The sequence below is a fragment of the Pseudopipra pipra genome, chromosome 20, assembly GCF_036250125.1.
Source record: "Pseudopipra pipra isolate bDixPip1 chromosome 20, bDixPip1.hap1, whole genome shotgun sequence".
Taxonomy (NCBI): domain Eukaryota; kingdom Metazoa; phylum Chordata; class Aves; order Passeriformes; family Pipridae; genus Pseudopipra; species Pseudopipra pipra.
Window position 1 is genome coordinate 7,249,918 of NC_087568.1, and position 25,005 is coordinate 7,274,922.

The 25,005-nt window shown below is 45.3% G+C and overlaps 1 long non-coding RNA gene across 2 annotated transcripts; it reads right to left on the reverse strand.

The window, feature by feature from the left end:
• Nucleotides 1-2,343: 2,343 nt before the first annotated feature.
• On the reverse strand, nt 2,344-24,731 carry LOC135425128 (uncharacterized). Of its 2 annotated transcripts, none has more exons than XR_010435485.1 (3): nt 22,919-24,731; nt 10,995-11,094; nt 2,344-6,656 (listed from the first exon to the last, which is right to left on the reverse strand). It is a non-coding gene; the product is annotated as an uncharacterized LOC135425128 (long non-coding RNA). The 2 variants fall into 2 exon arrangements; XR_010435484.1 differs by lacking the exon at nt 22,919-24,731 and adding an exon at nt 13,622-14,036.
• Between the last annotated feature and the right edge of the window lie 274 nt (nt 24,732-25,005).

Below are 25,005 nucleotides of genomic sequence, written 5' to 3' on the forward strand. Positions count from 1 at the left end.
TCTTTAAACTCCTGAGTGCAATGGGCTGCTATACAGAAGGCTGTTTCTGTAGACTAACAAGACCCCTATGAAAGTCCACAGAGAGAACAATTCATTCACACCAGTAGGATACTGGGAGCAGCTTCTTTGAGAGCAAGTAGAAGTGGAAGGGGATTGTAGGTCTTGTAGGCCTAATTAGGAAATCATCTGAATAAACCATGATTTATGTCTCTTTAACAAGGCATTTCATTGAGTGGTAAATAACTTGCTCTGCCTCCCTTACTCTGAGTTTACCCATAGCCATTTGCAACCCAGGGGAGGAAGGATTATATCCCTTCTCCCTCCTTAAGGCTTGAGAACAGGGAAAGAAAGTACAGAAAACAATGAAATGAGCTGATTCTCACATCCTGCTTTACAACCACAGGACACCTTGAGTTCTCTTGCTCCTGTTACAAGGCTGGCTGGGCAGTGCTGTGAATCAGGAGGGCTCATTACTGCATCCTTTAGCATTCAGAGCCTTGCAGACATCTGTGAACCTCCTCAAGAGCCCAGTGGAACATTTAAAAGAGAAGCTGCAGCATTTTCTTTTAAAGAGCTGTTGTTCTGTCTCCAGCTGAAGTGCTGCTGTGGCTCCCTTGAGGGAGGGACAAGCCCTCTCTGGCTGTGTGATCGTGCTGCTTCAGGCTGGAGTCCTTGGGGAACCATCCCAAACACACTGTGAGGCAGCCTGACAACCCAGGCAGGATTTCAGCAATGCTCCTGCTGTGTGGGCAAGGGGTGGCCCTGCACAGCCAGGACAGATCCCACTGTGCCCCATCAGTGATGCCCCAAGGGAGGGTCCCTTCACCTCTTCCCCTCTGGGAGGTCTCTGCACTGGGCACGGGTGGAGTTGTTTCTCTTCCCACGGAGCATCCCATGACTGGGCACTTGGGCAGGGGCAGCTCATGGATGGTTTTCATTCAAGTGGCAGCTGAGGGAGCCTCCCTGCCCAGTGCTGCTCTTGGGTTTGGTGCCATCTGAAGAGTCTCCCATCACTCTGGCTCCTCAGCTTTTCATTCAGACCCCTCTGGCCATCCCCTCTCACAGTGCAATGGTTCTACCAGGTCTCAGCAGCAGCAGAGGGGTCTGCAAAACCAGACTGGGCGTCTCAATAGACATTTTAGATGTCTACCATTAAAAACAGCCACTTATTAAATTTCCCTCTGGGTTTATTATCTGCTACAGCAGCCCATCCCTGACCTCCTCCAAGTCACTACCCAAACCAGATGTCTTCCTTACGAGGACTGGAATCTTGGGTTTCCCTTTGCACAGAGACAGAAGGGGAGGGGGAGGAGGAAAAGTTTAAAGTGAAAAAAAATTATAAAATCCTGAAATCTTACACACCACTAACCATAGCAACAGCACCTCAATGCTGCCATCTCTGTCCTCCCTGTGCTGCTCCCCATGGGAACAGATCCCTCCTCACGCAGGGACCAAGGATGTGCCTGTTCATTATGGTGGCTGCTCCCAACTTTGGAGGACTTTCCTGATATTTCTTGGCACTCTGAAAAATCCCAGCCCCTGGAGTTATGTTACTTTGTATGAATTGAATCAAGTTAGTCTCTTCTCTCTTTTAAATATGTTGATATTTTATTGCCTGTAAAGATGATTCTTACGGTTCTGCCATTTTCAAAAAAAAATTAGCAAGGAAATTCAAACAGAAGAAGAGAGCAGAAATGTATAGAATTATTAGTATTACTAATCTTTTCAATCAAATATCATTATCCCTATAATGAGCTCTTATTTTTTTGTGAATTTGCCACCTTTTGGGGCTGGAAGTGCAACAACCTATTGTGAGCAGTTCAGCTTACTCCCCACAGCAAACACCAGCTAATAAAGTAATAAAGATTAATTAGTAAGATGGTATCATAGCCCATAAAATGGGCTCATTCAAGATACCATCCAGAGCTCCCAGATCTCTGTGGGTCTGGGAATGAACCCGAGGGCCAGGGGAGAATCAGGCAGGGAACCTTCTCAAGAGCATCATCTGCAGAGAGGGCTGGTGGGATTGAGGCACTCTCAGCAGTGGAGATGCCACGAAATGAAACCACCTTTCACTCTCTGGTAACAATTAATTATCCCCTTAAAACTAGGTTTCATCTCCTGGCTCTTTGTCCACAGGAAGCTGCTCTGTGAGCCCTGTTTCTGTGCTCATTGTCACATTCTAATCCTAAACAAACGTGCAGGTCAATGACAACATCCATCAAGTGACCACACTATGGGAAAATCCATTGCAGGCTGTATTTTTTTTTTTTTTTTGCAGTGCTGTTGAATAAATTAACCAGGTAGCAGAGCAGTAACCTTGGGATAAATGATTAGGTGGTTTTATTTTTTATTTGGAAAAAAAAAAAAAAAGGATGACACAGTTTTATCATATTTATAATAAAAGTCACTGACATAATAAAACACTCCCATCACATCAGTATTCATTTCTGCAAATAGAGCTCTGACGTTTTATAATATTAACATGTGCTATAAATGTCACTGATATATTAAGATTTTCAGTCTCTCTAACCAAAAATATGGAGAGATGACTGAGGAAGAGATGACTAATTCTAAAAGATTAAAGAGAACATTTTCTCATGCAATTAAATCATCTTCTGGTGATTGTGAGCTGAGGGTAACACACAAAAGTCCGATGCTGTGATCGTGATTTTTACCACCAGCACAGCATGGCCTGGGGCCCTGAGGGACTGGGACAGCAGGAAAACTTGGGCCTGTTGGGAATGTGTGAGCTGATGGTAGGGTGGCTGCACCTCCTGGGACACTTTGGACTCCTCAGGACCTTGAAATGCCTTTGGGACACTCCCTGCACTGGGACACGTGGATGGGATGAGGGCTGGAGATTTTCCTCCCGTCCCCTGGGATGTCATCCAAGAAAAGGTCCCTGGGCTTTGTCCTTTACTACAGGGATATGAAAAGCTGCAGGGAGATGAGTCTGGAATGGGATTTTTGTTCCTGGGAATGCCAACCTCTTGGCACAAACTGCTCCTCTTGTGGAAGAGTTCAGCTCACAGAGAGGATGGAATGACAGGAGATCCAGGGCCAGGACTTGCTTCTGCTGCAACAAAACCCCAAGAGATGAGCTGTCAACAGGGCTCCTTCCAGGAATGTGAACTTCAGTTAATGACTAAGAGACAAACAATCAGCAAGGAACAAAGGAGTCCCTTGACACCATGACTAATTCCTTCTAAGAAAATCTTTCTGAAGTTCTTGAGTCCCATCAAGCTTTCGTGGAACTTACAGATTCTTCCAGGCCTTGGGCTTACAGCAAAGCTCTGTGCTAACTAATAAGTAAGATTATGTTTCAAACCCAGCAGCCTCTTCTGGAGGAAATCCAGAATAAATTAACATATAATAATAATTTAATCAATAATTATGAACTCTTTTGGTCTTCAAATTTGAACTTCCTACATGATCCAGTCTGAGAATTTCATCCCATGATTTTTGTATTACATCTGTAATTTCTGCCTTACTATTTTTGTCAGAAGGAGCTATTTGTGGTCTGTACAAGGTCAGTACAGAATTTTTACACCAGTTTATGAGTCAGTTATGGGGACTTTTCTTGTTTTAACCATCAGTTAAAGCAGTGCAGCACCTGAAATACACTCTCTGCCAGCTGTTTAAATGACACTCACATCAATATTAATTATTTTTCCTCCTACATGGAAATTACATGTATTTATACAATAAGTCATTTCCCTAAAAAGCTTAATGCAAAAGGGTGGGAGAAAGAAAGCAAACTGTAAATCATTTTTATATATCTATATCTATGGATATATCTGCATTTCCATATCTATCTGCCTATCAATCTTTCCTAACCTGAGATGCTGACATCTTCAAAATGTTTTCATCAGCTCTCCAAAAGAACGTCATAGACCTTGCCAAATTTCAGTTCACAGGAAAGAAAACGTGTGTGCTTTATATTATTCATTTATATTCAGGGAAACAGTGCTGCTGTAATTATGCCTGAATAGCTAGAGGCGTAGGGAAGGCCTAAATAAATGTATTCCTAGACAATTGGAGAAACGAGGTTTAATTAGCTTTGCAGCTTCCCCCAGTTCCATTTTGCCGGTGCTGCAACTCCTGGTCTTTGATTTGGAGCGGGTGATGGGGACTAAAACCCTGCAAACACGTCCCATGTGCACCTCGCTGACCTTCAGCAGTTACATCCTCGGCTCCTGCAGAAGCATTTGTTTAAGGGTAATTTGATCACGGGAGCCCTCCTGGGGTTACCGTGCTGCAGGTCTTGAGAGGGGTCTGGCAGGGTTTATTTGTGTCACTTGTCAGGGTTTCCTCTCCCGGGAGCCCCAATTACAGCGGCGTCAGCGAGGTGGAAATTCGAATCTCCAGGCTCCGGGTGTCTCTGCGGATGAACTCGTCGGTGCCTGCGAGAACCGTTCCCTTTGTAAAACGCCACGGAAAACGACAGAGACCTCGGGCTGCCGAGGGCAGGAAAAACAATAAACATCCCACCGAGAGGAAATGAATGTTTTCCCCCTCCCCGCCCGCCTTTCCTTTGCGCTCCCTGTAAGAGCGGGGAGTGGTTGGATCGCAGGGGCTGCCCGAGAGGAGGAGGGAGGGAGAGGCGAAGGCAGCAGGGATGGGGATTTCGTACTTACTAAAGCAAGTTATTTTTTTTTCAACCTGGTCGCAGCTCCAAAGTTCACCACTGAATTATTGAGTGTGGCAGGCTTAGAATCTGCCTGGGCAAATAACAGCTGTATTTCTCTGGGAAAGCACAGGAGCCCAAAACTTGGGAGTGTGGGAAAGCAGAGCTGCTCCAGTGTATGGAGTGGAGCCAGCACCTTGACACCATCCTCAGGAGGTGGCCCGTGGTCCAGAGTACTTCCCTTTATCTCTGTCCTTCCCCCTCTGTGGGCTCCTGTCTCAGCCTGTGGGGAAGAAGGGACCATCTTGGAGCTGGTGGCAGGAGAAGCAGAGAGAACAGATCAGACGATCTGGACTCATGTGAAGACTCCTCCTCTAGACCAAAGATCAGGATTAATGAACCAATGGGGATTAAAAAAAAAAAAAAAGGTGAGGTAGCTAAACTTGCACTTGTGTTGATGTTGCAAAAAAAACCCCATTTGGAAACAGTTAGAAAACATCTGAATATGAACATTCCTGTGCAAATGACTGAGGGGCAGAAATGCCATCTCCTCACTCTTACCCACAAACTGTAGCCAGGTTAAAGAAGCCACTGAATGACAACAGACCCTACTGATCCCTACAAACAGTCAGCTCTGTTTGTTCTTTGACTGCAGGTGCAATTCTTACCACTGTGACTGGGAAGCAAAAGGGATCTCGAGGTTGCAGTGTGGTTACACCTCTGGAATGAGAAGAAAGCTCTGAGCTGCTCTCCCAGAGGAGTGGCAGACTCAGGCCAGCATCACTGAGAAGATGGTGTTTGATTCACACTGCGAAGATTCCTCTTGCTCCTGAAGTGCTGAAGACTTAATTACATTTTGAGATGATGGCTTAGATCCAGAAGCACAAGCTGTATGGTACAAACAGGGAAGCTGACTCAAGCAGACACCCAAGACAGCCCAGCCCAACCCCCTTGCAGAGATGATTGCTTTCCCCACGAGATTAAAAAGTGAAGCAACATGAAGGGTTAGTGCGTTTCACAATGAATTCTGATTTATCAAACATGATTAGTGGATTATGAATATGGATGTGGTTTCTAAAACCAAAAGAAAGTTCATGTGGTTCAGCCTTCTTTAAAAGATTAATTTAAACTCAAGAAGCTGTAACAGCCATACAAATAGATTGAGTGTGAAGTCAGGAAATACAGGAAAGGAGTGAGGGAAGAGAAGACTTGGAAAAATCAGGTGAGCTCTAGCAGATCAACTGTGTCCAGGGATTTAATGAAGCCTTGTACAATTAAATAGAGTTTTAAACCAGAACACAGTTGTCTAAAATCTATTTTGGCATTTGTTATTAACCCTTCTGCTTTAATTTACTCCCAGAAACCAGGAGCTCACATTTGAGGGAGGGAGTTCTGTCTCAGCCATACTATTTGTCTTTTTTCCCTTTTCCCCCCAGGCACAGACCTCAAGGTCTGGCATCAGTTCCTATGTGCAGGGACCACACTGGAGGTTCTTTATCACAGCAGGCTTCCCAGAGGCCAGCAATCTTCCACCAGCTGCTTAAACTGGCTTTATAGCTGTGATACACCAGAAGAAGTGCATAAAGGAGTAATTAGGGGACAAGAAGAGGCCCAATGTGGTTCTACAGGATGCCTGGAGATGCAAACGTGGTGTTTTCAGAGTGTGGAGTAAAGAATAAAGTTTCTCCCTGAAGGCTGATGATAACAACAAAAGCATCTGAGAGCTGGCTGCAAAGCCACCATGGACAGAAAGGGTCTTGGACTTTGGGGAGGTGACCATAGCTAAGGGCAACATTCCAGGTATTCTGCCTGAAAGGAGAAGGAGTCTTGTCTTCAGCTTTCAGGTCCTCACAAGGCAGCACAAACACCGCCAGTGACCACTTTTCTGTGCTGTGGACAAGACTGAAGAGCTACTCGTCTGTGCGAGGACCTCATCCCTCCAAGGAATATCCCATTTACCAGGCCGGGCTCTGGCACAGCAGACAAGGTCTCAGCTGCTCATCACCATGGTATCCGAGTGCCTCATCTATAATAGAAACAAACAACTCACTTCAGAAACGAGTTAAGGTTGCTAAGTGACAACAATGTACTTACTTATCACATCATTTGCAAAGCCCTCACACTTAAAAACAGGGAAATGAATGATTAAGGACTCCTGAAACCCTATACTGCCCACATAATAAATATATGTTTTTAAGTTGAGTACAAAGAAGTGCACTTTTTATTTTGACAAAACAACTTCATGCTTAACCTGTGGATTGTTTGTTAGGATTTTTTTCCCCTCTTTTATGTGAAATTTTTATTTGATTGAATTGGGTGCACAAACATTTTCTTTTAAGGAATATTCTTAAGTGGCAAATATGATTAGTTAGTTGAAGTATTTCTAAGTGCCATTATTATTGAGTTGATCTGCAATTGCAATAGGGGAATATGTGCTCATTTTTATATTTAAAAAAAGAGAGGATTTCCATAATATTGTTTGTCTTCAAATCAACATTCATTTTGTAGGTGTGTTTCACCTTTTTTAAACAGCCTTTGTTTTCTGTTTAAATTCTAGAAATGATGATAGAAAATTATCTCTCCTGGGTCAGAATTAAGATTGTTGAGGTATCTTATGCCACACATTTCACTGTATTTGACAAAACAATTTAGGTAAAATCCAAGTTCATCTGAAGTCAAGAAGAACTTTGACATTGTGTTCGGATGGGTCGGGATTTCACCCTTTATATGCTTTATGTAGGCAATGAAAGATGCATGATGTTCTTAATTATTCATCCCCTGGCTTTTAAGCACTTGGGTTTTGGACCTAATGCAACGGGAACATGCAGTGCTGAGGGAGTAATGCTGTTACTTAATTGGAACTTGTTTGAGGAACAAAACTGCTGTTTGTTTCAGGATTTCCTAGATCACTCAGATGTTTATTTTCTGCTTTTCCATCTCTCATTTTTGTGGGGATAAACTGAGATCCAGGGTCTGCCTTTGCAGTAGACCAGAGCTGTGCAGCTTAGGAAGACAATAATCTGCATCAGTGGGGGGATCTCCCACGTGCTGGGAGCTTGTACCTGAGTGGGCTGGAACAGGAACCAGTTACACTGCAGCTGTGATCAGCCCCTGTTGAGCTGATAATACAGGAATCCCACATCCCTCTCCTTCCTTTGAAATTGCTGAGGAGGACATGGATAAGCCCACGTTCCTGGCCAGTGAAAGTTCTCCGGGCCATGCCACGGTCCAGATTTCCAAGCAGTCAGGATGTAAAAGAGAGGACACATTTCCAAAAGCCCTCTCCTTCCCTCCTCCCTGCCATTGTAGCACTCACAAGAGGAGTTCTAAAAAGACTCTGCTCTCACTGAGCTGTGCCCTCTTGAAAAATGTGACCACTTGCTTTGAGGTCTAAATGGGAGCTGGGTAATGTGGCTTTGGTTGCTGGAAGAATTAGTCAATGACAAAAGGGCAATCACAGCAGCTCTTCTCCATTAGCTTCATCTTTCCTCCAACAATATCAATTATGGGAGCTCTAGCCCAAGGTTTCAAATAATAGCTGTTTCTCTACAATGTTATTATTTTTGCACATAAAAATGCCTTTTGCATGAAGCACTGTCAAGGTCTAATCTGATCTGTTTATCTGTATTTACAAGGCACTTATCTTCTGCAGCATCTAAGGGCTCCACATGAATTAATAGACAACACTCATTCCAATACCACACTGAAAAATCTCCTGGACTAAAATCTTCCCTCTTGGATCCCAGGTAAAATGGAAAGCATGATTAAGACCACTGCTGTGCAGGGACCAAGAAAAACACCATGTGACAAAACCTGCTGTCAAAATTCTTGTTGGTATCAGTGGGTTTGACAGCAGCAGAGGTTTGTTCCCAGCCCAGCACTGCTGTTTAAATCACCTGGATCAAGGTGGGACCTGGCCTGCCCTTGGTATCACCTTCTCAGCATGGGCAGTGTCCCCCCAGGACAAATGGTTCTCGAGATAGGTCGGAGGCTCCCTCCAGATGTGGGTTTGCTATAGCAGAGGAAGGAATTCTGATGGCAAACCTGCCCTTCAACTGCCCCAAATCTGCTTTACAGCTCCCTGGTGCCCACAGTGCAAACCTTCCCCTATATGAGAAAACACACTCTGGAAATACTCCCTGAGGAAACCATGAACTTTTCACTGCACCTTGGACAGGGAGGTGGAAAAGGGAGATGGGGAAGGATCCCTGTGCCTGTGCTCGGGGAGGGCAGACAGCAGCTGTGGAAGAGGCTCTCCAGGACTGCACACAGTGCACTTCAGGATTCACTGTGGGTTTGCTCAGCCCTGCTGTGATTCAACAGGCTCAGCATCCAAACAAACAAGGATGTAGCTGAATTCTAACCAAAGCCAGCAACCGCAAATTCCTCCTTCTCCTTCCAAAGGATTTGTCTAGTTTGCATTTTTAGGATTAGGTTTGCCTATGATGAGTAATTATGAGACAGAATGGAGAGAAACTTGTCTTCTTGTTCAACATCTCCTTATCCTGTTCACTCTCTACCACAGGCAGCATTTTCAAGCCAGCAAGGGGCCCTGTGCCCCTTTCTCCTGAATTCTACCTCTGGACTGTGTGATATGGTTGGACAAGAGCAAAAAGAAAGTGGAAAGAAAATACCAGCCTTTAACACAGCAGTAGATAGATATGTTTTTAACACTAAACCAGAATAAATTTCCAGCTCTCCCTTTCCTTCATCCTTAATTTCCCTAAATGAGACACTTTCTGTGATGAATTCTCCCCAGGCAAAATAAAACCAGGTTTTCCTCTGATTTTGGCTGCCTGGGTCAGGCCAAAACTGCCTGACAGGGGCCATACATCACAGGGCAGGCAGGAGTAATGGGAGAACTGGGAAGAGGGGGAGCTGGACGGCACAACAGGAAAATTAAATCCTGCATATAGAAAGGAGAAAAGAAATGGATTTTGGTGAAGGAGAGCTAAGGGTGTTTCCACTGCCAAATTCCTCATGAGAAGTGGTGTTTTTCCTGGGAGAGAGGAACCTTAACAAGAGGGGAAAGAAGAAGAGGTTATAATAAAACCCAGGATGAGTGCTCCATGCTGGAAGTGCAGGTATCCAAGCCCAACTGAACGTGCAGACAGGTTCCTCAGCTGCAAGACTAGGCCCTGTTCACGAGCAGCTGTCACTGCAATCTCCTAATTGGAAATAATTGGGATTCTGTCTCAAACCACAAAGCCCTGAATTAGCCAGTGCAGCCTCCACCAGGAAGCATCTGTTGCCATCTCCAGTGGCAACATCCAGATCTGCTTCCTCCATCTGCCAACTGGCAGGAGATGCCCTTTCCACCCTGGGCATCCCACATCTGAGGGTGCAAAGAGAGCCCAGGGAGAGGCAGAAAGAGGGGAAGAGCAACCCTGGGATGCCAGGGAGAGTCATAGTAGGAGAGTGGCCAGGGAATGCAGGGGTTTCAAGGGATGGGAGGAGGATGGAAGCAGAGATGGACAGAGATGCAACCTCACTCCTGAGCAGCTCGACAGAGGGTCTTCCAACATCATATTCCACAAAGGGCCCTGGGAAAGACTGTTGGAATCAGTGCTTTTTGCTGATTATGTTAATGGTTCCTTTGTGCCGTTCATATGCACATGTACAATTAAGTTGGGGTTTATTTATTTGCTTTTGGGTTTGCATGATGAGGAGGAATGGGAAAAACAGTGACAATACTAAAGAAAGACAAAAAAAGGACTTGAGCACTTGAACTCAAGTTTTTGTGTTTTTGTGGGGAATCAGGAACAAATGACAATTGAAGATATTTGTAGCAGGAAAGGGTGAGTGCCCACTGAGTCTTGGTGGGTGATACCCAGTGAAATGTTTGCCTGTGGAAGGAGAGGCTTCCTGAGAGAGCTGGAGGAGCAGATCACCTTGGGACAGTGGATTTGCTTCCCCACATCTCCCTTAGGGCTGAATGTGCCACCTTCACCCCTCAAGGATTACAGGCTCCACATCACCAGTAACACCCCAGTTCTCCTCTGTGCCTCTTTGTGCCACTCCACTGGCTGACCTGAGATGGAGAGCTGCTGGCCAGGAGGGCTTCCCCTGGTCCCCAAGAGCCACCACCAAGCAGGCAGAGCCAGCTGGAAAACCAGAGGTGGGATAGGAGTCCCTCAGGCAAATGTGAGTTTGCAAAGCCTCCTGTGGCAAAGCCTCCTGTGGCAGATCCTCCAGAAGCAAATCCTCCAAGGAGTCCTGGTCTGTGTTTTGTGAACAAGCAGGGGATGGGTGATGCTTTGAAAAACAGACTCTTGCATAGACATCACCCTGCAGGGAAGAGTCTGAAAAGAACTCAGATTAAGTGATTACTGCAAAATGTGCTATGCACAGTGCTGTGCTGTACCTTCCCCTCTGCATGCTCCAGGCTTCCTTCCTTCCATCCACCAAAGCACTGAAGACCTGTGTATGGAAATTGCAGGCAGCGTGTGAAGTAATTTTCGTTGCTGAAAAGAAATACAGAGTTAACAGATGCTTTTAAAGCACATTCATTCTAACCTGGGTGCCTTGGAGCCATTTTTGCTCTAGAATTGCACTTAGAGGTTTTTCATCCTGGAACCTGGGAGACTAAAGAGACTATGGAGAAGCCTGATGTATCTTGCTAACAAATTGGATCAAATTGTCTGGGTGCTCTGTGCCTGGGGCAGATGCTGCAATGAAGCTGGAAAACACTTGGAAAAACCTGATTCCCCTCTCTGTGATATCTGCATGATGCTGGGCTGTGAGATCATCCTTTGCTGGCATTTCTTTGGCTTAATAGAGTTTAATAACTGGTGAGTTATTCCAGCCTTCCTGGGAAGTTTCACTAGCCCTCATTTTGCTTCCTTCCCCGGATCTTAATTAGCTGAGCAGGTTTGCCTGCCTGTTTTGTACTGTGTGAAGTTCAGTGCTTAACAAACACAAAAATGATTTGTTTTTCAAGCCTCTTGTGGACACCAATGTACTCCTCTCTCAGCTTCAGACAAGAGGAGGGGGGATGGAGAACCTTTGCTTTCCTTACAGGTGTGATACCAGCACCTTATGCCTCTCATGAGATCAAGGCTGCCTTGTGCTGTGGACCTGTGACCAAGTGTTCCCTCAGCATGGAACAGGTGAGATGGGAAAAGGAAAGCCAGGATCAGCACAGCCCTCACAAGGGAGACTGGAAATGTGTCTCCTGGAGCACAGGGTGATTTCTGAGCCCTCAGAGACCACTGTCTCTCAGGCTGTCAAGATCTACTTACAGCAGATTTCCCCAGCACAAGAGTGGTGCTGAGTGCCAAGGGGTGGGAGAAAGGAAGAGAATCTGGAAATCAATTTACTGTATTTTGTGTATACTTGTATGGAAAACTCACTTTTTTTTTCCCCCCACTGAGATGTAGTCATTTAAAAAAATGTTCTCATCGACTCCCCAGGTAAATATCAAACTAATTGCTAAATCTGGGAGAGGATTCGTGACTACCCCAAGTGCCAAATGGCCCCAGGGCACCTCTGGGAGAAAGCTGTGGTAGCTGATGTTCCAGAGGAGTGAAATGTGCACTCTGGGGATAACTGGGGATAACTTATGGGTGCAGAGGGGAAGCAAATTACAGCTCTGTACCTGAACCTTCTCCCAGTCTATCTGATCCCAAACTGGCAATGAGAAGTTGTGTATTTATGCTCATGAGGATTCAGTGCAAAGCAGCAGAATTTCAGATAGAACAGAACTTGAGAGAACTTTCCTCACTACACTAGAATTCAGGCCAGTTTACATCTTGTCTTTCACCCATATTTCACCCATCTTTCCCCCATATTTCCTTTTCTTTTCTTCCCCTAAACCCTGATCCAGTCTCCATTTAGGCAGTTTGGGTAGTTCAGGTACTGCTTTCAGTTCCTGCCCTCTGTCCTATAGATCTCACTAATCCTATCTATAAATTAGTTCATTTAATGAACATCAAGCACAAAACAAACAGCATGATGGTGTCTTTACCTGGCCATAATCCTGAATCAATACCATTTCATTCTTTGTCTAAATCAGCAGGGATAATCTGCACAATATTTAAAGTGCTAATGGTCCACCTATTAAGTGCTTTAAAGATGGGATCTTGATGGGGTTGGGGCATCTTTCTGCCTGTATATGTGAGATTACCAGTATGGCACAGCCCACCCATTGGGGTCCTGCATACCACAGACATTGCCAAACCCTCCTGTGGCCTGAAAGTCCACCTTGTTTGGAAACTGAGCTTTTCAGTCCTTGTTAATAAAAGCTTAAGAGGGAAACGTGCTTGGGAAAAGCCTGAAACAAATCTTGATAACTGTAGCTGGGTATAATGTTAGAGGTCAACTTTTTGTTTGCTGAAAAAGTAATTTCAGGGCGCAGGAAGATTTTCACAAATTTGTTTTGACTCCCTCAAATAGCTAATCTGGAAACAAGAGCAAATAAGAAAGATAATATCCCATTTTGGCATTTTAGAAATGAAGAGTCTCTTCAGAAGAAAACAGGGCTTTATGTTATCCAAATTGTATTTGTCTTGAGCTTAAGGATTCCCAAAGATGAAAAAGAACTTTATGCTTAATGGAAAACAAAACTTTTCAATTGAGCCTAAGAGAAATTCCCCTTTCCTGTTGTTTTCAGAAGGAATGATTAAGGGGGGAGAGAAATGCATAATCTATATTGCTTTGGGTGAATATTAACATTTGTTTTACCCCCTTGCTTTGCCCAGGGAAGCACAAGAGCAGCTCTGCAGAGACACTTCGCCTAAAGGATGTCCCACTTCAAGGAATCAAGGAGTTCTGAGGCATGAGGCTCTGTTTTTTTCCTACTTTATCCCTTCACAAACACAGTGAAAACAAGCTTTATAAATCAATCAGACACCAAGGACAAAATTGTTTGCCCAGACACACATGCTTCATTCTTAGGGACAAAGCCCTGGCTTTTGTGATTCCGGCTGGGTGCGACTGGAACCCAGGGGGGGATGTGGCAGAGAAATCACTTCCCATTTGTTAACAACTCACTTAACTGCACTCGACAGGAGTGTGAGGACAGAGCTGGAGGCCTTGAGCCACTCGTTAGTCAAAGAAGACTCCAGAATGCCACGGTGTTATGAGCATCAGCAGAGGCAACCAAGGGTTGGCAAGTCCTGGAGGCAGAGCAGAGCCCGGGCAAGTCGTTCCCAGGGCAGCAGCTCCTCAGACGTTTTCTGAGGAGGAAAATTACAGAGTGAGAAGATATATTTTTGTTCAAATGAAATATCTCCTTCCTCCCCTCCTGTCTGGTCTTGTTCTGTAGCAAAATGAAATGCAGCACGAGGAGTTTACTTTTAACGAGATCCTGCGATCAGTTATGGAAAATTATAAGTAAAATCAACTTGCTCGTAGTCACTTGTGTTATCCCTTATTATTTCTCTTTGCTGCCAATCAAATTGTAAGGCCTGCTACTACTGCTCCTCCTAATGATAATAATAATAACAATAAAAAACAATAATAATAATAACAGCAACAGAAAGTAAATAAAGGATATCACTGTTTTTCATCAGAACTAGCTACCACCATCTCCCTCTTCATAGAGCAGGGAAAAGTGATGTGAGACTGACACGTGTCCTGTGCTCAGGAGACAGGCATAACACAGGATTTTATTATTCTCTTAGCATCTTAAGCTAACGTACCCATCCCAAGATTCCTGCAAAGTGTCCAACATCCTCTGCACAACTTGGTGCAACATTCCCGATCTGCACGTGGTTACAGATGGGCTCCAGATGCCAGAAGAAAAGCCCAGGCTCCATAAATGGGGAGCAAACTGGTGAAAGGATAAAAAACAAGCAAGAAGCTGACTTTCAAATTCATGCTGAGCCGCTGGTCATTTGGACTCCTTGTGTCTGTTCACCCACTTGGAATAGGTGAGCTTGTAGGAAATTGCAGTAAATACCTAAAGCAGAGATTTCCTGAGCAGAAATAAGTATCCAGTGGGGAAGGAGTCCAAGGCTGAGCCGTGATGTGTTGCAGAAAACTCTGCTGGCAGCAATCCTGGGCAATGCACAGGAGCAAAGGCACTTTGGTTTCATCCTTCCCACACACCAGCCCTGAAGAATGATCAGGGGTCATAAAGTGGGGCTGCCAGAAACACCCAGCAGAGTGTCTGCCAGGAGGCAGAGCACTGTGTCAGGGCTCCTTTGGTGCCCCACAGGAACAGGCTGGGGTATAACTCAGTCATCTCCTTGTCTGAATTTCTCCTGCAGGCCTGGGTTTCCTTAGGACACCCTCTCATGGCACACAGCCCTCAGCCATGGTCTGTGGCAAACCCTTCTGTTTGGCCTTTTTTCACAACCCAAACTTACACCAAACTTGCCCATGAAGAAGGGACAAATGATTTCCTTTGACATGTTCCCACAAGTGGGTGAAAGGAAAATCTCACCCCTCAAACATCCTTTCAAAGTCCCTCAGCTGGAGTTCCTGGTGGGTCTGACGAAGGTGGATCAAAGCTGACAAGCCTCTGGCTTTTCATCCCATTCTTTCCCTGACTGCCCCCCTCTACCTCAGGCTCAGGAACACCCCTGACTCCAGTGCTACCCTAGAAACTGGTCTCTTGGATATTTGGAGATGCTTTTTGGATTCCCCTTCTTGAAAAAGTTCTCACATTGGAGGCAGAGATGTGGGAAGGAACACAAAGGGCTCTGACTCTATTCAGCCATTATCCACCCTGATTAATTTTACAGCTAATGACTCTCCAGACATGGTGATGTATGGGGCCCTGTCGGTGACAAAAAAATTGAACTTTTACTAATTAAGTAGAACATCTTCCTAGGGTGAAAGGTTTTGCTAACGAAAGTAACTCACAAAGAATTATGTTGGCTGGAGACTGCTGTTGAGCTCCAACAGAGAAGGGAGGGAGGGAGTGGTATAAAATATTCACTGCAGCTTCCAGCCCAAGATTTCATTCCCAGGTTGTCTCTGCACAGAGGCCACTCACTGCCACATTTCCTGGGCTGCAGCCCACCTCTGTCTCAGAAGAATAAGGCTGACAGTCTATGCATGCACCCCCCGATGAGTGTTGTTTAATGAAGCAGCCTTGGCCCAGCACCAGGAATGGGGGTTATTTGTGGCAATCACTGTGTGGGGACACACAGGATGGCACGAGGTCCACAGCCACTCAAGGATGTGATTTTCTGTGTTCTCTTCCTGTGGGTGCCACTGATACACTGCACTGGGTGCACAACAGGAGTCCCTGCCTGTGCAAGAGAACAACCTCAAATGTAGATGAAGATGAGTGAAAACATGGCCTTCCTGACAGTGCCACGTGGAGGACTTAAGGACTTAACTTTTGCCTCTGTGCTCAGCACTAGTGAGGCCACACCTCAAGTCCTGTATCCAGTTCTGGGCCCCTCACTGCAAGAAAGACACTTCCAGAGAAGGGAATGGAGCTGGGAAAGGGTGTGGAGAGTCAGTCGTGAGGAGCAGCTGAGGGAGCTGGGGGGGCTCAGCCTGGAGAAAAGGAGACTCAGAGGGGACCTTCTCACTCTCTGCAATTCCCTGACAGGAGGGGGCAGCTGGGGGAGGTCAGGCTCTGCTCCCTGAGAACAAGGGACAGGAGGAGAGGAAACAGCCTCAAGCTGTGCCAGGGGAAGTTCAGGTTGGAGAGCAGGAAAAATGCCTTCACTGAAAGGGCTGTCAGGCATTGGAAGGGGCTGCCCAGGGAGGTGGTGGAGTCCCCACCCCTGGAGGTGTCCAAGAAAATACTGGATATGGCACTCAGTGCTCTGGTTTAGTTGACAAGGTGGTGATGGGTCAAAGGATGGACTTGATGGTCATGGGGGCCTTTTCCAACCTTAATGATCCCACCTGACTGAGCAAAACCAATCCACTTGGTACAAAGGGAGAAGCAGCAGGCTCAGTGTCCTGGGGCAGAATGAGAGATGGAAAAGATGTGGTGGAGCTGCCCAGGTCTACAACCCCCTTGTTGTACACTGAGAGTGAAGAATCCCCAGCACAGGCTGACCAGGGAAGGGACAACAGGTCACTGATGGCTCTTTGCCACAGCAGTGCAGGAGCTCCTGATCCTGGGGAGCTGAGAAGCTGAGCCATGGGCTGTGTTTGCTCCACTCAGTCCCTCTGGCTCAGAGCTCGTGGGGATCCTGGTCAGAGTAACACATCCCAGCCAAGCCATGGAGGAGGGAAACTGTGCTGTGCTTTACAGAAAGGGCTGGTGAATGGTCTAACAACAAACAGCCTGGGTCTTTCCTCCCCAGCAAGCTCTGGAAATGAGCTCTTGGAATGAGTCAGTGGTGATTTCCACCTGGAGAAGTTGTGCCACGCCAGCTTTGCCTCTTTTCTTTCCCTTCCCTTCCCTTCCCTTCCCTTCCCTTCCCTTCCCTTCCCTTCCCTTCCCTTCCCTTCCCTTCCCTTCCCTTCCCTTCCCTTCCCTTCCCTTCCCTTCCCTTCCCTTCCCTTCCCTTCCCTTCCCTTCCCTTCCCTTCCCTTCCCTTCCCTTCCCTTCCCTTCCCTTCCCTTCCCTTCCCTTCCCTTCCCTTCCCTTCCCTTCCCTTCCCTTCCCTTCCCTTCCCTTCCCTTCCCCTCCCCTTTCCAACCAACTTCCCACTTGCTGCAATGCTCATTACTTTGTAATTCTATTGTCACCCTTTCACTGACAGAGTTGTGGTGTTTTAACCAAGGAACCCACATTAAAATATTGAAATATGTCATTAAATATTTATTTCCTCCAGCAACTTGTAAAGGCAGAAGGAAATTGGGTAGAAAAACTGTCAGAAAGGAGCATAATATTCACATTTTTTGAAGATACTGTTTATGGTCATGCTGCCTGAGGGACCTGCAAAGACAGACACAGGGACCAAAGTGTTAGCTTTTCCTCCTTGCACTCTGTCTCCCTCTCCAGTGGCCTTTTTCTATTCTAGGATTCAGCTTGCTGTGCTCAATTCTCCCCTTTCGACCTCCTGTGTAAATCAAGGTGAACTCCATTCCGGTCAGTGATGCAGCCAAAGACACAGATCCTCAGCTGGATGGAAATATGGGACTGACCCCCACCTGTGTGCCCCTGGGCAGCTCTCCTGGGACAGTCCCTTCTCCTCTCCTGTGCACTGATGGAATCCAAGAGAGCTCTGCTACGGGTTCTAAATAAAATGACATAAACTGGGTGACACCTTTGTCAAGTCCAAGGCCTGCACTGTTTGCACAGTCTGCTCATTCCCTTTCCATCTGCACACAAAGGAAACATGGAGATGGGGAAAGATGGCAGGAATTACCTGCATAGGCAGCAGGCAGGACTTCATCAACCCTTACTATCCCAGGAGGAAACCACCCAGGGGTCTCTGATAGTGTCACCCACAGGTGCTGGGATCTCTGACCATGTCAGGAGCCACCCAAGTGGCTGCTGTGGCCATAGCTGGGAGTGTCTGCAGCTATGTAGTTGTAATTCTGATTTCTTATATCCACACCACCACCTCCTTCTTCCACAGACCTTCTGCATGACAAGGCTGAGAACTGCAGGGAAATTTCTGCTCTTTATCCCAAAGAAGATTTTACAATGAGGGTGGTGAGGCCCTGGCACAGGGTGCCCAGGGAAGCTGTGGCTGCCCCATCCCTGGAAATGATAAGGAATTGAAGGAGAAGGAAAAATAGTTATCCCCAAAGTCATCTCAGCTGCAGGAGACTCAAAAAATCCTTTCACAGGTGTGAAACTTTTTTGACCAGCTTTGGTAGCTGCAGCAGTGCCAGAGCCAGGGCTGTACTGCAGTCTGGGATGTGGGGAAAGCACTCCAGGAAACAGAGTCCTACAGCAGAGATGGAATTATTTGGCTTTTCCACCCCATTACATCAAGTGCCCTTTTCCCTCTCCATCACTCCCTAAAACTGCTTGTAATACGTAATTTGCCTTCAGAAAATTAATCATCATATCCCTCGTTCCAACATTTTTTTTTTCATTGAATTCCCACTCAGGTATGACTGTGTTTTTGGTGGGCAGAAATTAAATATTTCACCCCCAAGCCCATAGACCTCAGTTTCAAAAGTTTTTTCTTTCTTTCTTTCTTTCTCTCTTTCTTTCCTTCTTTTTCTTTCTTTCTTTTTCTTTCTTCCTTCCTTCCTTCCTTCCTCCTTTCCTTCCTTCTGTCTTTTTCTCCCTTTCTTTTTCTTTCTTTTCTCTCTTGCTCCATTTCTCCCTTTCTTCTTTGGGACTTTTTTTCAGTGCTCAGCTTTTTTTTTTCCCCAAAACAAATGAGCACAGAAACTACAATACCAAGCTGGCACTCCCTAAGACACTTCATAATAATAATTAAATGAATTGTTTTGAGCTGCTCAGCACTTTGATGTGTTTCAGGTGCTTTTTTCCCTTGTCTGTCTGGGAAATGGGGGAGACTCTGCCAGGTGCTGGCCCAGGAAAAAGGAAGATTTCTTTGAGACACAAATAAGATCCACATTGTGAATGACTCAGCACCTCATGTCAAAATTTGGCCCATATCAAGAGGAACACAAAAGGCTGATCACAATGAGCAATAATCCAAAAATACACTGGCAAGAGGCTCGTACTGTGGATTTCAGAGCGGGCCACGACAATTAGAGCTGTGCAAGATAGTCACAGGGACAAAAATAGATCCAATTCCAAGTGGAAGGTGCCTTTGAAATTTGGGATTTGCATTTTTTTTGTGTGTGTGTGCACGCTTTCAACTCAAAAATAGCACCTGGGTTAAAGAGAATAGGCAAAGTGTGAGGATAAAACTAAACCTTGTTTATTTTAACAATAATAAAAAATCTGGAAGGAACCCAGGAGTATCACTTGTGCACAGATTTAACACAAAGGACTGTGCTTTGCTTTGTTTTCCTTTAACAAATCCATTTCTAACTCTCATCACTGTAAGAGAAACACTGCAGCTCTTTTCAGCAGTCGCAGAAAAGGCACCTTAGATTAAGAGGACGCCCCGTGATTCAGGAACCCATGTGCATGTTCTTGATCTTCTGCTGATTTCTGGGGGGAATTAAATGGTCTCAGTTTTTTATAGGCAGTTAAGTACCTACTGGGATCCTCAGATGCACTTCAGAGCCTGACAGCCCTACACATAATTCTCTGCATGTTTTTCTCTCTCTTGCTGCACCACAGGTGATGGGAATGGCAGGATTTCCTCACCTGCCACGAGAAGGAAACGCTTCGATGGTGCACAGAAGGCTGAAAGACATGTAATAACCACCAGCTTTGAAAGAGCTTGGTTTAAAAAATAAATAAAAAAAAATAAATTAAAAACTCCCCACTTTTCACCCATGACAGTCCAGCCTTTTGACTTCGTCCCACTGGCAACAGAGCAGGGAGGGAAACAGGCACCCCTTGGAACAAGGGCTCCCCCCAGAGCAATTCAAAAGACCTTATTTGCAATTCTCATTATTAATATTTCAGTCTGGATTTTTAAAGATGCTTCCTTGAGCTCCTGTTTTGAGTCTTTCAGCCCCATTCTGAGTGCTGAGCTCTTCTGAAGCCACGAGGCTTTGCTGTGCTGTGATAGCCCCACAGGTTCAGCACATTAATCAGCCTTCCCTCTGCCTTCTCTCACTACCAGAGCAGGAAATTTCCTTCCCACTGGCAGAAAGGGGCCTGTTTGTGGGCACAAGTCCCACCCTGGATGTTTGAGTCCTTGCTTGGTTCTCTCTTCCAACCTTCCAGCACTTTGCAGACAGGTTCTGCCTCAGATACAAACACCTTCATGCTTCTCCTGTGTTTATTCTGTTACCTGCCTCTAACAGCATTTTCCAAGGTATTTTAGGTTGCTGGTCTCCATTAGGACACACAGCTGGTGCCTGAAATTCAAACATTTTCCACATTTTCTGAAACAGCTCATTACCAAAGGGTGCTCCTAGGCTGATATCTCTCTTCTTCTCCCACTTTTGTCCCAAACTTCCAGATAAATCTTGGTTCCTTTTTTGGTGCTTTAACATCTCTCACTCCTGGGTTCTTTTCTGTGTGGAGGGGGTGAAACAGAAGAAAAGCAGAGAAAGAATCTGTGTCTATTGCTCTTGAGATCATCCCACTCAGTTATATGCTTTCCCAGGGCTCTGTCAGCCCAGTGATCTATCCAGTCTTGGATACAATTAGGTACAAAAATCCTTAAAACAAATCCCAGGAGAGCAGCAAGGAAGATCACACAGGCAGATTTGAATGCTGACAACATCCATCAGCTCATCAGCTTTCTGGTGAAACAGGGGAGGACTGGAACCCACATGTTCCCTCACCTTTCAGTGAAAAAGAAATCCCTGTTCCTTCCAGAGTTTGGATTTGATTCAGTTTGTGGGAGTGGGTGGGATGAATGGGTCTGAGTGGGATCAGATGAGCAGCTCTGCTCTCTCCCCACTCCTCTTTGGCTCCCTCATGCTCTGATATTTTTTTGGAGCAATGAAGTTATGCCAGGTTATTTTGGAAGGAGGAAGGTGGCACATTTCACAGCTGAAAGGAAGCTGTGGCTGGGACCACACTCACTGGTGATGGATTTTTGCAGAGACACGAGGTCATGACTGAAAATTTGGCCACGTGTGCCCAGGTCAGCCCACAAAAACTCACTGTGATGAGCAGATCTGACCTGAGTGTTATTTGGTGGGGCCTGCAAAGCCATGCAGGCTTCTAAAATAACTGTTTTCAGGCCAATCAAATGATGCCAAGCTCAAAAGCTTGCCCAGCTCAATCCAGCACTGCCTGTCCTGGCAGCTCTGCTGACACCCTCAGGGAGGAGAGAGGAGAGAGAAAGGGTTGAACAGAGCCCATGGAGCACCACTGACCAGCCCAGAGCTGTTATTTGCCCTCACCTGCTTCCCATTTTCCTCCTCCCCATGTTCCTGGGCTTATGGAAAATACTCAGAAACAAGGAGTTGACTGCCTTGATGTAGATGAAGGAGGGTATTCCCAAACTGCCTCCTGCAGGGATCCTTACATTTAATTTAACAACATAATATCTCACCCATTGCCGTAGAAATGCTGGAGACAAGCTCAAGTCCATCCCACCCACAATGGAAAAGGCAGTCCAGGGAGCTGCTTTGGGAAGTGTTTTTCCCAGGGGTGCAGAAATCTCCAGGCAGAGGCTCTTTCTGGAGCATCTCCAGTGACAACGTCCATCAGTAACCTGTGCTATGAACAGTCACTGACCACCACACCACAGAAACCTCCTCTGCCTCTCAACAGAAAATTTTATTTAGCACCTTTTTTTTTTGTTTTTTTTCTCTTTCTCAGGTGACAAATTGCATGGTTAAGGCTCAAGTATGAGATAAGGGAAATGTCAGTGGCTATTTTTACCTCTGTCTCAGACAACACACGAGCTTCAGAGTGGCCATTCACACTTGGGTTTCCCTTCAGCTGTGTTTGTAGCACTTTGGGAATCCTTGGGTAAAAAGGTGAATTGTCATCACTTTCTACACTCAGGTCTGGGAAACTGGTCCTCTTGGACCTCAGGAAGTTTGACTTCTCAGTTTCTATTTCTGTGTGACCCCTGAGCAGTTCTGAACATCAGGAAGCTCAGATGACCCAGCTGACTTCTCTTTAATTTAATTGTCCATACTGAGAAACTCTGTCCCAAAGGATCTCCAACATTTCAATCACCAGATTCTCCATAAGCCAAAGAGCAGTAGGAAGTACCTAAATTCTTGTATATTCCAAAAATATGAGGGGAATTATGGACCACTTTTTGAAATACTGAAAGATGACCATTTATATAGTGAAAGGTAGAACTGGAGTTAATCTAGGTTAACCTCAAATTGAATTATCCAGAAGAATAAACTCAAAGATAAAGCTCCTTTTACCACGATTTTTCTCCCTCTTTCCTCCTCCCTTCCAAAATGCACAGACTTGGCAGAGTGACAGAAAACCAGATCAAGGAGAAACGAGCCACCACTACCAAAACCCTCTGCTACAAAAGCCAGCCCCGAAAGTTTGTTGCACTGTCAGCAGGAAAAGCAATATTGAGCTTTGAAAAATTAATATGATGCTCACTTGCTGTCTAGTTCCTCCTCTGCTTGTCAATAATTCTGTTCATTCCACGAATATTAAACCTGTTTGCCAGAGCCCTTAATGTGACAAGAAGCTGATGCCTGAAAGCACGATTACTTTCAACTACACATCATATTTAATTTATTACATAACCTGGTGTTATTGCTTTTATTGATGAACTGTACAGTGTAAAATGATTATTTGTTAAAGATTTCACTGTAGTAAAGGAAAAAGAAAAAAAAAAGAAGAAGAAGAAGAAGAAGAAGAGAAAAATCTTTACTGCTCCGAAAAAGCCTCTTGTAAATGTTTTTCTGAAAAGATTCAGGACTGGGAGTTACTGTTATTACCTGATTTTTGGCTGCACACATTCTTTGAACTGCAGCTCCATCACTTCATTCAATCCCTGTGCTGACACAGGGACAAGCAGCAGAGGAGCAGAGTGAAGCTCTTCCCGGCGGGATGATGGACGTGGAAATCCTCCCTGCTCTGTGCTGTTAAATCCAGGTGGTTTGTTTGGGCAGGACAATATCAGTCCCACATCTAAGCTCGAGTTCCACCTCCTCCTCTGTGTCTCTGTGGTGTGGTAAGAGCTCACTGGGGTCTGTCACTGTGCCCGGGGACTGTCCTGGCCCCGCGCCACGATGCTGCTCAGGGACAACAGGAAGGATGAGATTCCTGCCCTGAAGGAACACTTACCCTGATTTGGGAAGGCAGGAAACAGGGAGTTTGTTTTATGCATATGAGGAACAAAAGACCAGAGATACAGCAGAATTTGTGCTCATATTGCAACTTCATTTCAATAAAGAGACCATTCCTTTGGCTTCCAAGCTGTCCCCTGGGGTGGTCTGTGTTTCTCTGGAAGCCAAAGGAAGCAGATATCTTAGGTGACTGCTGTGAATGCTGATGGTTGAGTCACTGGATCATCCCCACTGTCTATTTGCTATTTTAGGCTTTCAGTTCAGAGGCATAAATGACAATGTGAGAAACACAGCCTCCTTTGGGCAAGTCAGTGCTGGGAGGTTGTGGTCCTTCTCTGTGGTCCTTCTCTGACACTTCAGATCCCGAGGACAGGACACTGGCTCTCAGCTCTGAGCAGTCACCTGGACCTTTCACTGAACCTCTATGGACCTTGCCTTCCTAATCCTAGATCCAGAGACTTAATATCCTATGTAAAAACTGCTCACATCAGGACACTGCATAGGAGCCAAGACATGCCCAGCAGAGTGCCCCAGGAGAGTATTTTAGTCCCTACACCATCCTCTTCCAGAAAGACATGGTTTCAATTTAAGTGGTGAGAGGGTGAAGTTTGGTTTATAAGAAAAACAGATAAAAAAATCAAACCACAAAGGAAATGCATTACTCAGTCCCAAGTTTTAAAAATTAATTATCTGTCGATTCCTGAATCCATGGTATCAGCTGGAGTTTTATCTCTGGTTTCACTCAGGTAGCAACACAGCATTTTGAACAGAGGAAATTTTGAAGTCTGCAAACTAAATAGAGATGTCCCTCCTGATTAAAAGGTGCACTGCATCTCCATGGTGCACTGGGAGAAGCTCAGTCTCAGAAGGATTCTTGGGATGGTTTGATACTGAAATAGATGTAATAAAGAATTCAACCTGCTGCTGAGAGACATTTCTCTTGCAAATTGGTTATAAGCAGTACTACTGATGGCATTGATATGAGAAGCAAGAATGAAAAAATAAGGAAGCCTAGTTTTGGATGTATTTCTGTCCGTGGCTGATTGCAAATGCCAGTTGAAGATCTCATTGTTGGGGCTTTTCTAAAATAGCTTTTTCCCTGTTGAATTTTTATTTTCTGAAAGTCTTGGACCTCCTGCTGCAACTTCCCTGTTCACCAGGAACTTCTTAGAGTCTTTACTGATTCCATCCAGCTATTTGAGTCCGAAAAACAGAAGAAAAAATGTGATCACTTGCTTTGCAGGGTTTCGACCCAAGCTCTCTTTCCCTGGGGGAAAAGAAATTCCAGGGGTAAAAACCAGAAATAAAAACCCCAGTGGTCTGCATTTCCCAGAAATAGGGAATAATAGGAATGATTCAACTTGATGTTTCTTTGCCTTCCTGACCCCTGCCACTCTCTGCCTTCCAGATGCCAACAAGATCTAAACTGGGATTCTGGGAAACACGAGAGACCTGCAGCTTCTGATCCTGTAAAAGGGATAGAACAAGAAAAAGAAAAGAAGAAGTAAGGGGGAAACAAGCCAGAATAAAGTAGATAAGCAAAAAAAAAAAAAAAAAGAAGTGAGGTAAAGACCTCATAACATTTATAGGTGGTCCAGGGAATTTTTGTTCATCCCCAAGATATTGGTATTTATCTGAATAAGGATCTTCCTGCTCTGTCATGTGAGCAGAGTTTCCCTCCCTTCCCTTTCCCTGGCTCCATTCTTCCTTTCTCTTTTCCCTTCCATTGCTATTTA